Below are 17,716 nucleotides of genomic sequence, written 5' to 3'. Positions count from 1 at the left end.
GCCTCAGGGAACAACGGAGCGACCTAGGCACTCCCCGCCCGCCGCAGAAAGAGGAGGCACATATGGGGGGGGAGAGAGAGAGTCACACAGCCAGCTCACATCACACTTACTGCAGCAGTCCCGCAAGGCAGGCAAAAGCAGTGTATCATTCGCCGCAGGGAGGACTGGAACACGCCGGGCCCACTCTGCTCTTCCGATCACAATGGCGTCTCCACTCCGGTAGTCTACGGCCATCTCCAGTCGCGATTAGGTCTCTCCGCCGCCACCCTGGAGCAGCTCAGTTGACCCAGGACGTCTCCACAGCAAGTTGGCGCCACATAGCCAGAGTGTGCAGCGCTGTATCAGGGGATAATTTAGTTATGTGCAGGCGGTTCGGCAGAGCTATAGAGCCGTGTGGCCATGTTGGTTGGCGGCCTGGCCACACCCCATTGGCAGCCTGGCCACACCCCGACACTCAATCTGTACTTAGGTAACTGGCCCAGGGCACATGTGCCAGGCTCCTTTTATTGGCAGGGTCACTTGACTCGTGATGCCTGTAATGGGTGGGTGTATAGGGTGGGTACAACATGCGCGGAAAACTAGAATGTGTCCAGCAGGACACTAAAAACCTGATAATTCTGGGCCTAAAGACACTGAACCCTTTCAGAGGCTACAGCGGCTTGGGCCAGCTTCTAGCCGGTGCCATCGTTATCCCTGCAGCAGTACTGGGGTGCCGACAATGCTCCCAACCTCGGCAGACTAAAGCGGACCGTGACCACCCACTCTCCTCACCCACCACTCAATTCCCAGTAGCTCTTTTCCTGCCATGCTCCAGCTACACAGATCAAGCAGAACATGCCTGCAGTTTTCTCTGTTGAGTTGCAGAAAAGGATCTTGTATTGTGAGGTCCATGAGGTTATTCCCCATTAGGGACAGACCTCATAACAGGCTTATTTTAGTGTGTGAATACTGGCCAAAATCGTAAATTCTGGCCCTACAGCCTGCCCGCAATAAAATCTTTCAAACTTGTAACACAAGCCTTAATTTTGCTAGTTCAGAAAAATGCTCTTTCAATAAGAGATAACAGAGTAGCGTTTCATTTACATTTCATTGATAATCCGTGCTCTTAAGTTCTTCATGAAACAAGACCCAAATGATTACCTCAAAATTATATCCCTTTTTACTCATCCCAAGCCTTTTCCTACTGCTATGACCTCCAAAACAACAAAAATAAACGTCTAAATCCTTCACTCTTCTATCCCTCCACTATCCCTTTCAATCAAAATAACATACTAACAAGTCCACTTCTCAAATTTCATATTTTACTATACTAATTCAACACTAATCCTTTATGGGTTCCAGAGTAGCATGCTACTCGCTGAAAAAGCACTTCAACACCTCATCAGGGGTAGCAAGCACTATATAAATGCAATACTTTTCCCTCTTCTATCCCTCAGCTACCCTTCTATAACCAAATAACTGAATAACATCTCGACCACTCAAATTACTTTCATTTTTCACTATACTAACTTTCAACACTAATACTTTATGGGTTCCAGGGTAGCGTGCTACTCGGCAAAAAATGGCCTCAACACCCCATCAGGGGTGACAAGAGCTATATAAATAAAAACCTTTTTTTACCTCTTCTATCCTACCTCTATTCTTCTGAATCCAAATAACTGACTAACACATCCACCACTCAAATTACTTTCATATTTCACTATACTATTTCACCACTAATCCTTTATGGGTTCCGGAGTAGAGTGCTTCTCGCCAAGAAAGTGCTTCAACACCCCATCAGGGGTAACAAGCGTTATATAAATACAAACCTTTTTTTCCCTCTTCTATTCTTCTGTTAGCCTTCTGAAACAAAATAACTGACTAACCTATCCACCCCTCAAATTACTTTCATATTTCAATACACTAATTCAACACTAATCATTTATGGGTTCTGGAGTAGCGTGCTCCTTGCCAAAAAAGCCCTTCAACACCTCATCAGGGGTAGTAAGCACTATATAAATGCAATTACAATTACAATATCAGGTTTTTTGACTTTCGATAGTCTTGATAAATAACAGAAGTTATAGATACATATATTAATTTCTTTGACATTTGAATAGTTGTTTAAGATGTTGGTGATTTTCACAATACTGCTTGCATTTCATATCAGTTCTTTTTGTATTTTAATGTATTCCTTTTTTTCTTTGTTTCTTGCTGATGTTTTAGGAACTGGTAATTAGGGGCAGCATCCTGTTACCTACCGGAAATCTTTGTTGCTCCAAGCAGTATTCTTCCCTGTGGTAGTACTTTTGTACGTTGGGTGAGTCCTCACCTTGAGACAAATGGAGCCAGATTTACCAATTTCTCATGCAGCGCAGTGCAGCAGCCGCAAATGCTGCGATGCCTGAGATGGAGAGAGCTGGAGAGCACCAAGTTTACTGAAACCAGTCCCTCTCCTCCCCTTTCCCTAGCACCGGGACTGAAATTAGCTGTTGTGCAACACAGAGACGCCTTTGCGCCATAGTACAAGGGTGTCTCCGTGAGTCAAGCATAGGTTTTGTACTGGAAGGCTATCCTTCCAGTACAAAATACTATGCTTAGACTAATTTTAAAAATGTTCCCACTTTGTATGTGTGCTGTACAGTGCAACACACACTCTAAATATAAAGGAGAAAAAAAGTATTTCTCCTTCATAGGGCCTGGTTAAAGGGTGTCCTTTTTTATGACACTAAACCCTGTCTACATTATTTAGTCAATTGCTAAGTAATGCAAAGCAGTCAGTACTATGCACGGCATTGCGTTACTTTTTTTTTATTTCAACAAATTTTTATTGTCTTTTTTCCAAACAACATTACATACAACATAAAACATACAGTCATCGTTGTTTTCTTGTTACAGGGTTTTCAGCCACGTTTACAGATTATACGTTATTTCCAGTGCTAAACAAGTCTTACGCTTGAAAGAAATCAACCAAAAAGATTTTGCACTGATTTGTGTGTCTTTTGTGATGCAAATGGTGTAAAATCATCATAAATCTGCCCCATAGTTCTTTATTGCATAACTGGTAAGAAGCTGTTTGCTCTTTCCCACCTAGTGGGTGCAATCATTCTTACCTTTAGATAACTTTTGTTTCCCCCGTTTACCTAAAAAATCCCCACTCCCTGAAGGCTCCACCTGTCAAATGCAAGCATCAACTACATCAGGCACCGCAACCTAACAGCAATTCTTTCAGAACATACCGACAGAAAAGGCCCCTGAAAGGGAGGCAGGTGAGATATGAGGACTAGGACAAAAAGACTAGGGCTCTGATTGCTGGAAATTACCAGTAAGTCATTGGATATTACCATCTCTTCTGTATGCCTCATTATGTTTTTCAAAATATGCAATAGGTACCCAGTCGTATCATAGGAAAAAACATAGCCTCTGGACCAGGGGCGGATTGGGAAGGCGGGCATTCGGGCATGGGCCGAAGGGCCGGTGCCTCGGTGCCCTCTCTGGGCCGTTTTTTTCTCCCCTGTCCCAGTCCACAGAGAGTGGACTAGGAAAGGGGAGAAAAAAAAACGGCCCACAGAGTGCACGGAGACAGACAGAGAAAATGAAAGCAGCCTCGCTGTGCGGCCGGACAGCAATTGTCAGCTGTGGCCTCTCCTTCACCCCTGCCCTGCCAAGCAATCAAGCTGAGGCTGGGCTGGGGAGGGGTGATTGTTTGCAAGAATCGGCCTCCCTGGGGGCCAGGTGTTTCTCAGGCCTTTGAGCCATTTTCACCTCGGCCCCCCTGGGGCCCATGCAGCCCAGAAACGGTGTTAGTCTTAACACCTCGCCCACAGCCCTTCACATTCAGGGCATAGTGGGCGAGGAAGAATGGGCCTTGCTGTGGGGGCCAGGTGATGTTTGGAATTTTTTTATTTCATTTATTTATTTATGCGATTTTATATAGCGCGGACTTTACCCGAAGGTGTCAGAGCGCTTCACACTGGGAACAGCAATAATACATGAGGAGAAAAATTACAAGTGGACAAATTACAAAAGCAAACGTTAAGTTACTTGAATCAAAAGTGACAATAGTGAGCAACCAAAATACATGAGGTAGCAAACAGTACATTACAGGAGGAAAAAGTGATATGTGTGCAGGTTACAAAAGCGTACAAAGTACAAGTAGAGGTATAATACTGTAATAAATGGCAGACACTCCAGCACAAGAACAAACGTTACGTAGGCAATGGTGGCACTTGTGCAAGTATCTAAAGCAAACAAAAGTGAGAGGTAGCATACAGTGTGATACCAGAGAAAAGTGACGTGTGCAAGTTACAAAAGGGTACCATACACAGGTACAAGGGTAATACTACAGTAAATGGTAAACACTCAAACTGCCAGAACACACTGGGAAGGCACTTTCCATGCTCCAGCTTCACCTCAGCCTCCCCCCTGGCTACCTGTCTACCTTGGATGACCCAGAAAGCTGTGTTTTGTGCTCCCCTGCCAGGACATTTTCCCGAGGCCTGGAGGGCTGATTAATTTACTAATTGCAGGGGCCTTACCTCTGTTCATGTGCTCCTGGGCTGAAGGTCTGGGGAGGGCTAAGTGGATTAGTAATAGCAGGGGCTTTGCTGCTTTTCAGGTGCTCCTGTGCTGGAGGGCTGGAATAATTTTGTGACAGAAAGGGGCCTTGCTATTTTTTTTTAGTTGCTCAGCATGTAGGCCATTGTCACCTTGGCCCTGTGTCCTGTGCAAGAACAGTATCCTCCCACCTTCATTCCTTGTCTGTGCAAATGGTGTTTCATGAAAGGGCACGCCCCTTGAATGTTGGCCACGCCCCTTCAATATGGGCCACGCCTCTTGAATGTGGGCCACTTTTTTCGTCAGTGCCCGGGCCGAATTGTGATCCCAATCCGACCCTGCTCTGGACCAGTGGTATGCACATGCAACTAACTAAATGGCACAAAAATCAGTTCACTGCAGCCAAGCATCTCCGACTGGAAGATGCAGGTGCATGTACTCTGCTGCTGCTGTTGGTGTACTTGAATGACTGTTACCACCTAGTGGTACCATTCCACAGGACATATTGCAAGCCCACTCAGATGACACCCACTTCATATATGACGCCATGGGAATTTACTGTACGGTGTTCAGAAAAATCGTTTCCATAGGCGAACAAAGTGCCACAACAAGGTACAACTTTGCTATATAACAAACGTTTTTTTGTTTTCATCCAAGTTCAGAGTTCCTGCTTTTTCCTGTTTTTGTTATTTTCTCGAAAGAAAATGAATATACAAAGATTTTTTTTCAAAATAACACAAAAAAACAGTGGTGACGCTTTGGGGGGGGGGCAGGGGGGGCATTTGGTGCGTTTATAAAGGGTAGGGCGCTGTCATTAATGGTGGGGCATAGGACCGAGCACTCTCGGAGGGCGGTCGAAATGGAAGTAGACATATTGGGCATGGAGGCGGCCATCTCGCAAGCCCCTGATCCCACTATCCAACACAATCTTAAACTTAAGTGACAGGATTATAGACAACTCCTTTTGGAGGAGGCCACGATGCACTCCGTATCTACCTGGCACCCGATCTATGAACAGGGCGAGCGTACAGGCAAACTCCTGGCATGGCTGGAACGCAAGGAGCAGGCAGCACGATGGGTTCATGTGATCACTGGCCGCGATAATACACTCCGTGCTGACCCTCAAGAAATTGCTGATACCTTCGCATCATATTTTGAGGAGGTCTGCAAGAGCCCGGAGACTTCTCAAGCCCCGCTGTTGATCTGATCTTCTTGCCACCGTCAACGTAGTGTGCATTTCCCCACATGATAGTGAAACCTTAAAGGAGGACATTACTGAGTCGGAAATTCAAAAAGCCATACTAGATGTACACTCCGGCAAAGCGATGGGTCCAAATGGACTTCCCATTAAGCTCTTCAAACCCATGGCAGCTACATTAGCGCCCCATTTGTTGGACCTGTATAGGGAATGCTATCAGTCAGGACTCCTCCCCGCTGATATCCGTATTGCCGCTATAGTTGTCATTCACAAGTCTATGCAAATCGTACCGCCCTATCTCCCTGCTCACAGTTAAGGCTAAAATTCTCGCCAAGCTCCTGGCCAATTGACTCCTTCCCTACATCACCGATTTTATTCACCCAGACCAATCCGGCTTTATGTCGGGAAGGAATACGGCCAGAAATCTGAAACTGGTATATTGAGCCTTGGGTAGGCTTAGTACCATCGAGGAGGAAGCAATCCTGCTCTCCCTAGAAGCTACTATGGCATTCAATACCATCAAATGGGACTTACTCTTCGCCGTGTTGAGTCGTATGGGGTTTGGACCGAAGCTGATTGGCTGGATTAGGCTACTATACACACAACCCACAGCACACGTCACCGTAAATAATCATCGATCCGCAACTTTTCTTCTCCAATGGGGCACAAGGCAGGGTTGCCCGTTGTCCCCGCTCCTTTATGCCCTGATATTAGAGCCACCGGCCATTTGACTCACGGGGGATCCAGTTATACGGGGACTTAAATAGACGAATAACCACAGGGGGGACATCGGCATCTCCCCTACTGTGGAAATAAGGCGTGAGAGACAAACACTGAGGGCCCTCCTAAAAGTTGAAGCTGAGTGCCTCCCACCGGCGAACTAGCACAACAGTGTCTGTGTGGCCCTATCATTGCATATTCTCATTGTATGTTCTGTCCTGGATTAGGGTTGTATTACATAGATGAACGGGGGCCTTCCAGAGGCAGCAAACTGATGTATTCTCTGTCCAATGTATGGAATGTGATGATGTCAATGTTTTGTCTTCTTTTTATGGATTTATCAATATGATTGTACAATGCTATGCACCGATGCACTTTTCTTGCAAATAAAAACAGTTTTAAAAAAACACAAAAAAACCTCAGCTTAATTTTGGAACTTCCTTTACAGGTTTAAAAATAGTACAAAACCTTTGTTGTTTGTCACGTGTCTCATTAAGTATTCAATATACTAATAGTAGGAGCAATATAGCACGCAATCATATTTGTTGTGATATATTGCAACAAATGCAGAGTGAAAAATGTGTAGTAAGAAGTGTGTATTTTTTTCTCTCCCTAAATGCTGGCGAGCTCTTATTTACCATTTGTTAATGCCCTTGCATCATAATGTAAGAGTGTGTCCGTTCTTTCTAGGGTTAATTTTGAATTGAAAATGGAGCCACCACTAAAAAATGTATGCTTCATTACTTATCCACATTGTACGTGTGCTGTAGAATGCAGCACAAATGCAAAGTTGGAAAAGTTGGGAGAAATTTAAACATTTCCACATCCTTATTCCTGCTTGAGGAGGCAAAAGGCTAGGCTCTTCAGTGAACTTTCCACATGTGAACAACCCCAGATGCACATGACATGGGGTTAGGGTATCCTTACCAAGCACCACTATACCTCTTTTTAAAACTTTTTCGGAACATAGGGTCCGAATCCCAGACTCCTGTAAAGGCTACTGCAACATGCTGCTGAGATGTTGCCACTGCCAAATTAGATTGCGAGGTACCATCGTGCTTTTCCAGGTACTGCAATTCTGCACTGGCTGATGGGAGAAAAAAGCCCCTGAGTCTATGGAAATTGAGGGGCATATTATCAAGGGGGTTTATCTCCGCTTTTTTGGCTTTAAAAGCCAAGAAAGCGGAGATAAAAATATCTCCCTATTACCTAGCTGTCGCTAACACCAGTTAGCGACAGCTAGTAGGAGATAGCGACCATCTTGGGCCCCACTTTGCATGTCAGTGATATTTATCACTAATGACACGCAAAGTGGGCGTGCCAAGATGTTAGCGACTGGAATCAGTCGCTAACATCGCTATCTCCTATTACCAACTTTTGGAGATATTCGCGCTAAGCGCGAATATCTCCAAAAGCTAACACCTGCCCTGAGCAGTTCTTAGCCATGTTATCCAATGGGAGGTGGTTCGGTAATGCATGAATATCGCTGACTTTTCAGCGATATTCATGCATTGCGGCCGATTTTTATCGCATTTGCGATAAACCTTGGTAATACCAAGGTTTATTTGCGATAAAAATCGCCGCAGCTAAGCGGTAAATTTTTGTCTCTAACCAAGCAATAGCCATAATTATCGCTATTGCTTGGTAATATGCCCCTGAGTATTTAAAAACATTTTGAGCAGCGCAGGGGTCACAAGGGACCAACCGTCCATGTAACTCTTGCTGAATGTTAATCTCTTCATGCCTAGCCTGGGCCCCTCTTTAAAGGCTAATTTCTTGAAAATGGCTGAACAGATTAATACCAAATGGCAAAAAGCAAGCTTTCTGAGGAAAGTTCTAACTTTTGACCAAATGTGTTGCTATTACATTCAGCAATTGTTTTTTGTATCGGAGAGCAAAATATTTTATGGGAATTAACATGGGAAATCAATGTTTTGGGCCCTGCCATTTTCTTGGCTCCTACTTGATGGATCAGCGCAAGCTGAAGAGGATTAACACATTTTTTTAAAGATTTTGTACAGATTTGGCAAATGGTGAAAAAGTTATTAGCTAAACAAAAAGCATTCTTCCTATGGCAACTTTGACCTAACTGTAACTACAAAATGGTGACTACGTCTTGCTCTCTCTCTTATATTATATATATATCTTATATTAGAGCAAGTGATGTTCCTGAGCATTAGATCTGCCTTGTCAGTTATTTCATATAACAGAAAAGAGGAGGAATCTATACAGAATATGTCATTTTATAATAGGACCTTAATCTCATCTGTGGTTTAAGACACACATGAAATTCATTGCTATTACAATTTTACATTGCGTTCCCTGCAACACCCATGGCTTTTTAACACTGCCCCAGATTTACGAGGAATCGTAACTTTGAGGCAGTGCCAAAAACTTACACCTCCCCAGGAGAGATGTAAGGGAGGAGCAACGAGGAGAAATATCTTTAGCTCTCCTCGTTTTTCGTTTTTCTATGTGTGCTGCATCCTGCAGCACACATTGAAAGAGGAAAATGCCTCTTGTGATTGTTTTTGTGCAGGAAGGTGCACAGAAAAGCAGGACGTTTTACCTTTCTGCATAAAAACAATCCTCCCTGCAACACAGGCACCCGCCCATCACTGAGCTGACCATGTGATACAACCTCAACTGTGACAAAGCGTCACACACCAATAAGACAACCTAAACAGCGACTACAAAATTCTAAATGAATATGGAGTAATGAGGCTACTGCCTCGGTATCCAAAAACTCATCACTGTCAGAAGGTATCTGACAGGAGAAGACATGACTCAGACACAGGCACCCTTGCACCATGGCACAAAAGCAAAAACTTGTAAATAAGGCCCTTAGATACAGCACATTCCTGCCCTTTTATTTTGCGTAAGGCAGCACAGCAAGAAGGCCCTTAGAATATAAGAATCTGCCCTGCTTCCTCCTCCCATGCACAATGAAGCAACTTTGGTTGGTGAGCCGCACAAAAAAATACTATATCTGCCCTTCTGTGTTTTTCTACCATTTCACTTGCTTTTTAAAACGTAGGTTACCGCTCATTCCCATGAAAAAACATCAGATGACAACAAACAAATCTCTTTTTACAAGTCAACCATCTTATACGCTTGAAGGAGAATGTAAAATGATCATGAGTCTTTGGATTGCGCCAACTGAAATGGCAATCAACCGTCACTTCCGCCTCTTGCTTACACGAGCATCCTCGTGTCTGTACACAAGGTTCACCTCTAGTCCGATCTCGCTGTTGTCTCTGCTGTGACATATCCATGACAGCCACTCGATAGCATGTTTTCATCTGCAAGAACACTCGTATTAATTACTTTTCAGGGCCCAGGTGAATAAGGCATTAGGGTTAATTGCTTACAAGTGACACGTAAAGAAATTGGAATCCTAAGGGAGGAGTCCGAGGCTACATTTCCAGAGTTGGCCTTGTCTAGAAACAGGTCACATATGAATAAATAATGCCCAGTTGATAGATTCTTTGACTCAAGGATTCATAGAATGCGAGATAAGCAGCATGTACACAAAGTGATAGTCTATCAGAAGACCAGAACTGAAAGAGGCATAGACCATACATTTTACACATTTTATTTGACCTAGAGGCGAATCTGACCCCCTAATAGAAATGTGATTTAAATAAAAAAAAATCGAAGGTTGTTCTTATTTTGGAATCCCAGCAATGCATTAATAGTAGAACATATTCAAGCACATTTTATGGCATTTTATTGTCTAAAGGTTAAAATCCAAATAGGTTTTAGGGGTCCATTTTTTTCCAATTTATCTTTATATATGTAGGTCACAATAGCGTGTCTTTTTTCAAATAGATACAACAAAACATTGTTAGAAACTGCTCTCTTAACTGTACATTTCTTCTTAAAATGAATACTTAACAAGTTTTTGAAAACATGTGTTTATGATGTCCTGAAATCTGCGAGGCCCTTGGTGCGCTTAAAGAAACCTATGAATGTAAACTTTTATAATGCTTTGAAAAAAAACCTAAAAAAAGCTCTTTTGGCTTTTTTCTGAATATTCGGTTTAGTCAAGGGCAGATGTAAGGCAGGGGCCCTTATGTGAGCATGTCAGAGGACCACAAATGTAGGCTGAATGGAGGATATCAGAGGGGCAGGGGGTAAGCACTACTTAGGTGGTCTTAAGTGCAAAACTATCTGTAGGAAACTGGCTATGCATATGGTATTCCACTAGGTGGTTATGCTGTGCACAGCATCCTGAGTTTCCCCAGTAGTGTACATGGCTCAATGCAAACCGAAAGTTCTCTATTAGTGGGCAAGCAGCTTTATGGATGACACAGAGGAGTGTAAGACAATTATTGCACAATGTTGACCAATATGGGGCACACGACTCAAAAAGGAGATCCACATACATTTTATAAAAATAAGCTTGGTTTGAGATTTAGTATAAGTCCAAGATCTTAGCAATAAGGTAAGTATATTTTGCAGGAAAAATACTTAATACTTTCAAAAGTCGACTTTTAGGGGCTGATTACGACTTTGGAAGTGCGGTGCCGGGTCCGCCCTGCTGCCCACTGCCAAAGCTATGGACGGGCTTCCTGTCGGCTTACATGTATAGCTTGTGCCTTACGGGCTTTTGTTTTGACGTTCCCACAGCGTTGACCTGAAAATGGGCACCGCGTTGGCAATGCCAAAAACAGTTTATGCACGGAATGGACTGAAAAGCCATGCCATGCAGGAACTGGGGTGCATGCACACATTGGGGCACATGTTGTGCTTCTTTGTATGCACCCTTTGTTTCCTCTCCACCCCTCCAGCCTTTTCATGGAGGAGGAACTGCCATGAAAACCAGGGCAGAGGGGAAACTCCTAATATGCTTTGTGGTACTACGGAGGTCCCCCCAAATATATTGATGCCTCCTGACCTCCACAACACCACGAGGGAAAGGCGGATGTGGTGGGGCAGAGGCGGTCGGACCACCCTAATCATATTAGGGTGGTCGGGAGTCTGCCACCGCTGTGTCCCCATGAGTCAGCCTGTCAGACTCGTAATCAGCAATTTTCAAAGAGTTCAATGTTCTCCTATGGAGGAAAACAATAATGCGGTAATACAGGTAAGTACGCAACTTACAGTCCCAGTCTCCAGGACCAAAGTTCAGCAAGCGGCAAGGATGTGGTGAGTACCAAAACTGCACCACCAGCGGCATAGGAGCAGCCGTCTCCAGGGTGCCAATACAGCTTTGGGCACCCAATGCTCTTCAATAGAGAACTTTCTTCGGACAAACAGGCTGTAGGTGTCGCACCGTAGGTTTCAGGAGGGAGACCAATGATAGCAGATGTAAGTAGAGATGTAGGCAGTCATAGGGGCACCGCCGGTTCAACTCACCAAGGCCCAGGTGCTTCGGTTGTGGAGGTTCCTTTAGACTTTGGAGTCTTCTTATCGGAGCCAGTCGCAGTCAGGAGGAACCGCTAGAATCAGGCTGCAGGCATCTCTTTGGAGTCCAGAAGGGGTCAGCCAACACTTGGCTTGAGATCAGAATTTCTGAGGAACATGTTCTGGGTCGGTGGTCCACCTGAGCAGGGGCCAGAGCTGCGGGGTGCAGAGTGGGCAAGAATCGCGGATCTGGAGGGCACCAGAGTCCTTTGTGTTCGACAGAGCTGTGGTCCTCTGGATTCTCTGGTCTTTGTCAATGTGCAGGCAGTCTTCTTCAGGTTCTGAATTCACTGGCTGCAGGACAGGCATCATCTTTATTGCAGGATCTTTGAAGCTGGAGCCAGGCTAGTAGAGCTGAGGCCAAGTCAGTATTCGACTTCAGGCTTTGCTGCTTAGCGTCTTCTTTGTCCTTCTTCTTAGGTCGGCAAGAACTACTTTCCAGGTCTAGGGTAGTCACCTAAATACTAAATGTAGGGGCGTTTTAGGGGATTAGTTGGTTAGGACAATGGGCATCTTACCTGGGTGACTACATCCTTAATGATGCCACCCTCGCGTGGGAGGGGGCATAGACCTACTGCTGATTGGAGGGGTCCCCCATCTTCAAGATGGCCAGGACTGAAGATTTGCTTCAATTCGTCTCCCCCATTTTAGGGGTGGAGTTGGCAGAGGGGGGCACACCTCCTATTCTCCTAGGTTTTCCTGCCAGTTTTCCCACCCAACGTGGGGGTGTAAACCAGGGACTGCCATCTGTTGCTAGCAGCAGAGGCTGGGAGTCATATTACAAAGGTGGCAGGCTTTTGAAGATTCCCTCTTGAGCAATGTGCCCATCCTGGGGGAGGAGTGTGACACCTCTCCCCAGGATGTGCATTATTTCCAGTCCCAGAGGCTCTCGACCCATGGTTCCAGAAACATGACTGCTGGTGGCAGGCTGCCTATAGCCAGTGTGTGACCACATCTGGAATGGTAGGTTTTCAGGGGGCACCTCAGAGATACCTTTTGAGTACATGATACAATAAATCTCACAATGGCATCAGTGTGGCTTTATTGAAAGGAGTAGTTTGGTACCAATCACTCCTAGGTTCAGAGAAGCCATCATGGTGCTGGGGAATTTGAGTTGTCAAGTTTCCAGCCCATGTACTCTCTATGGCTTCCCTGACACTTACAATATTTAAGAATGGCCCTAAATATTGCAGGGGCATATCTGCTTATGCAGATATGCCCACACCGGTGGTATAGTGCTCCTGGCTTAGGGTTGGAAGACCTGCAAGAGGGGTGACTTACATGTACTTTAGGCAGTGCTAGTTGGTATGGAATACAGGCAGTGTGCCATGTCGGCTTTGTCATTTTTGTCTGCACCAGGGCATGCATGCTGTAGTGGCAGTCTGCATGGCCTACTTGAGGGGTCCCTAGGGGACCCTCTTGAGTCCCAGTACACTAGGTACCCAGCAAAAACGACTAGGGACTTTTAGGGGTCTGAAGGGCCAATTTTGGAATCGTTTTTAGGGAAGAAGCACTGGCACAGGGGACCTAGTTGGCAGGGAACCTTTTCTCAACAATCTAAACCATATCAATACGAAGCAAAAAGTGAGGACAAACCATGTTAAAAGAGGCACTGTGTTTATTTTGTATTTCAGTTCTGAGGGATGGCAGAAGCCACTAACACCTAAGAGATTCCAAAAACAGCAGAGCACACAGTGCGGCATTTGCATCAAAGTGCTGGTCTATAGCAAATCTTGGTGTGTACCCTCACAGAGTCACCGTGCTTACCATTTTGCCTCACATCTTTATTATACTGTATTTTGCCCCATTGCACCTTCTCTTTTATTTTTCTTCCTCTTCCCTCCCTTGTCTTCTCTTTCTTCTTCTTTTTCCATTTGTCCTCTCCAACTCCCTCTTTTTCCCAGTTTCCTCCTCTTTCACATCTTGCTGTACTATTTTCTTCCTTTTCCAATTTCTATATTCCCCCAACTTTCCAACCTACATGTGGGTGACTATTCTTTTGTCTCTTCGTCTTTCATATTAATTTTACTTTTAACAATATTCCATTCTTACTAAAGTTGCAGTTAACTCTTACAGTTATGTTATTGTATAATGTATTATATTTTTTTGTCTTAATCGTTTTCTTAAAGTTACAAGCCCTAATCGCTGGCAACCACGTCTGGCAACCTTTGCAGAATAACTTAGGGCTATAGTTCTGAGTGGTTTACAGAGAATAGTGGAAGAAAGTGGCCTTAGGGTGCTGGTTTGTTTAGAATTTTCTACTGCCTTTGCATTAAATTAATTTAAGTGGGTAAAGGCTTCTCTGACTAAAAAGGAACAAACCTTTATCCTTACCCCTTTTATATCTGAGTGTTGTTCCCACTGGCGCTGTTTGTTCACTGGTATTTAAAACATACATGTTGCCACTATTGCACTTATTACATTTGGGTAGAGTTTAATAATATATATATGCTAATGATACCCAGCTGATATTCAGTCCACAGATTTACTAACGATTTGCATCAAGTTTTTATCAAAAAAGGGACGCAACCTGGCACATAGAGTGAGGAATACACTTTCATGATTTGTGATGGAAAGCTGCCTAAAGTAACAGAATGGGGATTTGGGGGGGTGGCCGACCATCGGGAGGCTCACCCCCCGGGGAAGTTTGGGGCACCAGGGGAGGGGGGGGGGAAGCTTGTCCCGCGGGGCTCTCCGTAGCTGGGGCTGCTTGGGCTGGGTGGGCTGGTTGGGCTCCTTTGGGCTCGTTTTGGGCTTGTCCCCTATTTATACGGCCATTTTGTGTCACTGCACACTGTTTGTGGTGCAGTGACACAGCAGCCAGGGGTCCGTAGGCAGTTGTGTTGTCCCGCCCTCCCTCCCTGGAATTTTTCCCTCTGGTTTTGTGTGGGGGGACCCTGGGGGGGGGGGGTTTGGTGGCGGGGTTGGTCCTGGTTCTGAGGGGTTTTGTTGGTCGATGGTGCACTGGTTTAGGGTGTTCAAAGTTGTGGTGTCGCTGGAACAGGTGCGGTTAATGTGGGCGCTTTCCTAAGGAGATAGGGTGGATTTGCTGGAGGCCTGGGACTGTATGGTATGCGGGGGTGAGGTCATGGAGGTCACTGTGGTCATTCAGTCGGGGGGTAGGGGGGTAGGTTGCTGAGCGGATGTGTTGTATTTCAGTTGCAATGTTGGGGTTAACTTTAGGGGTGGGGGGCTGTCAGGCAGTTGTTATTTAGTGAGCAGTAGTTTTGTTCGGCACAGGCCAGGTGGGTTATTGTTGTTGATGCACCTGATTCCAAAAAAAGCGGCCTTTATCACACTATTTTGGTGTCTGTGTCAGTGCTTCCCCCCCTCACCTACTGGTGTGCCCCAAATTAGCCCTAGACACTGCTTTGCGATACTTTGCGTGTAGGAGCCTTACAATGGGTGATATATGGGTATTCTCACAAACCTCTATTTATGAACACTTGTCGACAGGGATTTGTACCCCAAAAAATTAAGGGTCTGATTTATATTTAGGTGGATGACACACTTCTCTGCCATGGGGACAGAGTAAAACCCTCCATTCCCCTAATGGAGGGACTGCATGACTAATTTATAAACGACCGCCGAGCAGGTTGTCATTTATGAAAGCGTTGGCAGAAACTGTGGTCACGGCCATTCCCGTCAATGCATTTTACTCTTTGCTATAGGGCTTCGTCAGCAGGATGAAGCTCTGTACCAAAAAGCATTCTTTTTTAACTTGCGAAAAGGAAATCCTGAAACCGGACTTTATTTTTCTAAATAAAAAAAAGTAATGCTACCCTCGCCATGGAAGTCATCTCCGATGAAGAGGGGAGCATTATTTTGTTTGGCCTGGCAGTGACATATAGTAACATGCATTTGCAATGCAATAGGTCTCACATTTCTTTTAAGAGTTAGAGCTATTGGCATTGTAATGGAAATGTTCGTTACTTATGAAGATGTTTATTTTTAGCACTCTTTAAGGGCCTTAAGTAATGTCTCACAAATGCATTTATTGTTTTTGAAGGTGCTTGCAATATTTTATATGCAGTAACCTGGAGATGACAAAGCAACTAAGTAATTACAGTTCGACCTCACCCCCCTGCCCCCCTCCACCTCCACCCCCATCAACTAGGATCAGTTCACATACTGCTTTTTAGGCACTTCAAATACTGACTTCATCCGTCGTCCAGAAAAAAAGGGCCAAAATTACTTTTCAGTGTCTGCCACTGGGCTCAAAATAGATTAACCTAAAATGTAATAAGCTCAGATGTTATTGTTGTGATTTACACAAGGATGGCTACACTATACTTTAGTCAAAACAGGAGCATATGTTGGTGACCCTGCTTCAAGGTCTGTAATCTTTACTGCAGTAGGCAATTCTCGATTATAGAGATCCCGTGAGATTTTTCAATCTTTCATTGACCGCCTTCGAAAGAGTCGCAGTGTATAGACATGCGGGCCATAGTAGATATGCATCACATTTTCACTATCTGCACCATGGTGCAAGTTTGTGTGTGCCCAGCTCAGACAAGGGAAAAGTACTCAATTATAAAAAAATACACTCTTCCCAGCATAGGTAAAACTTAGTCAGTGTCTGCCTGCACCTGGAAAGGCACATCAGTGAAAGATAGAGTTGCTGGTTGAAGCTGCAGCACCATATTTGACTGCTGGATGCCCGGGACAGATTTTGAAGACGTGAAAAGGGAATACCACCCTGAGCAGTTGTGTTTGTTATGTATCTTTACCCCTTGCAGGGATATTACTTGGGGTTCCTGTGATCCCTATTTTTCTTCCCAGTGGACTCTCTCTGGGTGTCCTTATTTGTGGGGCACAACCAGTATACTGACAAATCCTTTTTAGGGCTCGCAAGCGAAAAGCCCTTTTGTAGGGGTTTAAAAATAGACCTGGAAATTCCACACAGCTTGTGCGTGTTATTTCCTAGGTCCATTTTGATTGGGCTTTACATGCGTTCTGTTTTTTAACAGAATAAGCAATAAGCCATAGGCGGCCGCAAAGCTCCGCCTAATGCATATTGGTGTCTGTTACCCACACCAAAGCCCATATGTCTTCAATTATCGCGGGCAGACATGGGCGCGATAATTGGAGACATTTGCTCGCAGTGGTGCGCGCGGGTACCACTCACGGGCTTTTTTCTTTTGGATCCATTTCACAGCGAAGCACCTAAATAAAAAAACAACCACTGACGTCTTGTTTCATGTTGTTAAAACTATTCAGCATAATTGATGTCCTTTTGTGTGAATTGGCCTCCTTGTGCCTAAATGCAACTCAGTTACATACAACAAACATCCCAAAAGACCACGATTAACCTTCGCGGCGCGTGTCTGAGGTTGCTTTAGTCTGCAACAGAAATACATTGGTCCGTGAGCTGAGTCGTTGGATGCATAGGATAATACTATGGGGTAAGATCTCACCTCTGACCCGCGCCCCAGAGGATTGTGTCAGTGATTCTTTTGGGCGCGACCGGTGCGTCTTACGACGTTTACTCCTTAACAATTGACTGGCAGATGAAAAACCCAGCTTCTAACCGGAGGGAAAATGGAAAGGGTTCTCATTTAAGACTCGCCTCTCAGAGCGCGTCTCTGGTTTTAAAAAAGGTTTCTTTATGCCATTTCTGCTTCCACCTGTCGTGCCGTCGAACTGCAGGCACGACAGGAGTCAATAACTTGGATAAGGTCTCTTTATTCTTTGTGATACAGCGTGTGGACTCCACGTCCTGTCTCGTCCCCAGTGCCAGTTGGTCTGTGCCCTTCTCTATCCCCTGACCCCCTGACCGGAACTGGTGTCCGGTTCCTTGCCCCCGCCCACCAGTTATTGTCCAGGGTCCTAGTGCCCTGTGTCCAAGTCATG

The sequence above is a fragment of the Lissotriton helveticus genome, chromosome 4_1, assembly GCF_964261635.1.
Source record: "Lissotriton helveticus chromosome 4_1, aLisHel1.1, whole genome shotgun sequence".
NCBI lineage: Eukaryota > Metazoa > Chordata > Amphibia > Caudata > Salamandridae > Lissotriton > Lissotriton helveticus.
Note: the sequence above shows the minus strand (reverse complement) of the source record.